Raw genomic sequence first — 4,351 nt, forward strand, 5'->3', positions numbered from 1 at the left:
TTATTCAGCTAGGATTCAACTAAGGCGTGTCTAACGGGGCCTCTGCCCTAGACTGTGCCAGTGAGTAGATACTGGAGAAGCAGAGTTTCCAGCAATGAGACTAGGGAATTCTAAAATAAATTCTGCATTAGTTTCCTATTGATGCAGTAGCAGATTACCACAAGTTTAGTGGTTTAAACGATACAGTTTAATTATCTTACAGGCCTGGAAGCCAGGAGTGAGCTATATGTCTCATGAGGCTAAAATCAAGGTGTCGGGCAGAGGCTGATCCTTCTGGAGAGTAGAGGGGAGAATCCATTCCCTTGTCTTCTTGAGATTCTAGAGGCTGCCTGCTCTCCTTGGCTTGCGGCCCCTCCCTCTGCCTTCAAAGTCAGCACTATTGAGCTGAGTCCATCTCACTTGACCATGTCTCTGGTCCTCACCTGTCCCCCTCTTCCCTTTTAGGCACCCTCGTGTTTACATTGGGCCCACCTGGATAATCCAGGAAAATCTCCCTATTTTAAGGTCATTTTAAGGTTTCAACTAGGAAGGCATAGCAGGAGGACCGAGAGATGAGGGCGGGGGGGTGGGGGGTGCGGGTAACAGAGCAGTCGGGGTGATGTCCTTGGGGATCAGGACTAGGAAGGGTGGAGGCTGGGCAAGGAGGACTCTTGAGACAAGACAGCAGAGCAATCAAAGAGCCGAAGGTCCCAGAAAGGTGGAGGAGCAGAAGTTTGGGAAACGGGGAGCAAGACCAAGGTGGAAAGTGTTGGGAAGAGAGAGTGGGTACCGCAGATGAATACCCTGGAGGTGGAGCGATCCAGGGTCATGATGGGTCATGAAGGAGGTTCATGGATTCATATTTCACAAGCAGCTCCTCTCTCCCAGCACTGTGCTAAGGACATGCAACCATAACGTTCAAGACAGCTACAGACACACAACCTCTTGGGGTTGTGCTCTGGTGAGGGAATTCAGTATGAAACCCAAATGAAACCCAAAATAAACCACTGTAGTGCGCTGTGCACTCTAAAGAAAATAATAAGTACAAGTGAGAAATGTGGGTCAGGAATAAAGACCAGAGAAGTGGCGGTCGAGCTGAAACCCTGGGGATGAGAGGGAGTTCGCCAGGTGCAGGTGGGGGAGGAGGAGGGGGAGGGCAGGCATGAAGCACTCAGGGGAGGGGCTGTCCAGCAAGGGCCCCTGAGGCAGGAAAGAGGTCAGGGTGTACAGGAGCTGGAGGAAGGCTGCCGGCTGGGCTGGAGTGGAGCGAGCAGAGGGTGGTACAGAAAGGAGGCCCAGGAGGTGTGCAGGGAACAGGTTAGGTGCACTACAGGGTGTGGGTTTTATCCTAACTGCATGGAAGCCAGGGAGGGGTCTTGAAAGAGGGAAATGACTGGGTCACTGATATGACTGGAGAAGGGTGGGAGGGACAGTGGCTGGGATCTGGACAGACAGCCTGAGGAGAAATCCCTTGGGGGTCTGACAGTGACACAGCTCAATCCGACCTCTGTCACCAAGGCTTACCTGGGCAACGAGCCTGCCATCATGAGAAGGTTGACATCCTTTTTCCTCCGTGGTTCCTGACTGGACCTCGGCTCTAATCCTCTACCCAGGTAGGGATGCATGTGCCTAATAGGGTCTGCATTTTCAGAACCCAAGGGAAGACCCAAGAACAGAATCCTGGGACGGAGCCCTGTCCTGCAGAAGAATCTCCCGGGTACCAGCCCGGGTTAGTGAGAACTGGTGCTTTGGGCAGACCCCTTTCCCCCATCAATGATGGCCCTCTGGTCTGACTAAACGATGATTCAGGAGAGTGGAGACTAGACTTAAATACTCTTGCTTTCTCATAGCCCAGAGGATGCCTCTTCTTCAGTGTGGGAAGGGGTGAGTTTCCTTTCTTTTTTAAGCTAAAAGTTGTTTCCAGTTTGCAGAGTGAGATGCCATTTACAGAAAGGCAGCCTGTTCAGTGCCAAGAGCGCAGAATGTGGGTCCCAACCCTGGCTCTGCCACTCCCTTCCAGCCAGACCTTGGGCTGTCACTCCTTGACAACAGGGAGCTGAGGGCAGTGCCTTATCTGTAAAATGGGATAATTGTGGGTCTTCCCTCAGGGATCTCCTGGGGACTAAATGGTCTAAATGAGCAACAAATTGTAAATGGCTTAGAACAGCACCTGGAATTTGGTAAAAAATGTGTTCCCAGGCGAGGTGCAATATATTTAGAAGTAATTTGGTGGCACAGTCTTCTTTCTTCTGCCTTATCAGTGAGGTTCTCGTTCCTGGGAAGGGGGTGTTCAGAGATAGCGGAGAGAAATTTTCTGGAGTCCCGGAAAACAAAACAAAACAAAAAACCCAACGCTCTGCTCTTAGCTTTCTGAATGTCGGTGTAGGCTTCCAGAAACTCCACGTGGGGGCTGTTTCCTTGGAACTTCTGGCAAAACTTCACTGACATTTTAGCCTTTTCTCAGGCTGGCTTCGAGGTTTGGTCCATGAGGCACTACGGAGGGAAAGAGCTCCCTTGAAGGCCAAATGGCAGGTCCTTGGGGACTGGAGATGGAGGAGGGACATTTTTCCTTTTGAGGCTTTTAAAGCATGAAGGTGCTTGCTCTATGTAGCGCCAGATAATCTCCCATTTTCCTAACGGATTCACAAAGTTCCTCCACCACTTTCTATTTTGGGTGTTAACGCTGTTCTTTCTCAGCCTTAAACTAATCATCAAGAGCTTCAGTTTTTGTCCTTTCAAAACCTTCAGGAACTTCATAAGCCACCCACAGCACACACAAATAAAGCCAGAGGTTTAAGATTGTCTGGAAACAAATGAAATCCTTACGTAAAAAGGTGATTTGTAGAGTCAATAAATATTTAGTAGCTACAACAAAAAATGAATGTGATTTTGAACAGCAAGGAGTAGAGGGTCAAGGTGGGAGAGGAGAGAAAGGGGTGTAGATTTGTTTGCAGTTGTTTGTTTAGTTCGAGGATTCTGAAGAAAAGCAAACACACATCCCTAACAAAGTCATTGTCTCTGACTGTCATGGGTCACCTGCCCATGGTGAGTACAGGTTATTAACCTGGGGGTCTATAGACTCACAATATATTTTTGTTCCTTTCACACAGGGAATGTAAAGTGCTCAAGGGCAAAAGGGGCTTTTAAGAGAAGAGCTTGTGCCAAAGGGATTATTAAAATATTTTAAAAAATAAACTTCTCTTTATATGATCAAGTAACTGTGATCTGTCTGTAGCTTCTCCCTGCCTGGGATTCTTCTATTTGGGATTTTGATCCCGTTTAAAGCCAGAGGTGGAAAGGTCCCCTTCCAGGGTTCTACCCTGGCTCTGCTGTAGGTATTGGTAGAAACGCGGGTTTCTCCAGTCCTCAGTGTCCGCATGGAAGAATCATCAGACCCACCACCCCAGGATGTGGCACAGATTCCGGGGGTCCCCACCTAACAGCTCCAACATCGCTGATCCTCAGATGTCGAGTGTCACTCGAGTGTCGCTCTCGTGATCTCTTCTAGCTGGTATGAAAGTTTCTCGGGGTTCAGCTGGCGTGGCCTCGCTTCCCTGCGAGCCACAGTTCACGTGCATCTTCCCTCCCCGCTCTTGAGGCAGGTGGTTGGGGTGGGGGCGCCCGGGCTGTGCAGGCCGAGGAGTCAGCTCCCTGATAGATTCACCCAAGGCCGGCACATTTGCTAAGACGCTTTCCTGAAATGGCCCAGCCCGTCTCTAAAGGAAAAGAAGGGGAGCCAGCGAGGCTGAGAAGCCTTCAAGGGCCTTTCTTCCCACACTCGCAGTGTCACAACAATGATTCACCCCAAGATAGGGCGGCAGCTTCCCTAATTAGCCTGGAAACGCTCCGGACCCACATAGTTATTAAAACAAACAACTTTTACTTTTATTTCGATGCACAGTTCCCACCCACGACGCCCCCCTGACCCAACTCGTGCCCCGGCCCTCTAGCCGCCGGCTTGGCGAGGGGGATCCCGAGCACCCCTAGCCCTGCGCCGTCGGGCCGCAGAGCCCCCAGATGACCCCGGAGGTCAAGGCTGGAGTCGGGGCCACATCCCCTGCGGCGGGGGCGCCTCGTGCTCCGGGCCGTCGGGTCCTCCCGCGGACCCCGGCCCCGCGCAGGAGGGGCGGCCGGGCCCGGAGCCCCGACAGCGCCGCCGCGGGGTGCGGAGGGTGGGGGGGATGTGGGAGGGGGGAGGGGGTCCCCGCGGGCAGCCGGGCCCGCGCCCCGCCGCCCGCCGGCGCCTCCCCCACGAGCTCGCGCCCCGACTCGGCCCGGAGGCTGCGGGAGCGGCGCGCCGCGGGGGAGGTGCGCGCGGCGGGCGAGCGAGCGAGCGAGCGGAGCGCCGGCCGCCCCCGCCGAGCCGCGAGCA

Source organism: Camelus ferus, chromosome 28 (assembly GCF_009834535.1).
Source record: "Camelus ferus isolate YT-003-E chromosome 28, BCGSAC_Cfer_1.0, whole genome shotgun sequence".
NCBI lineage: Eukaryota > Metazoa > Chordata > Mammalia > Artiodactyla > Camelidae > Camelus > Camelus ferus.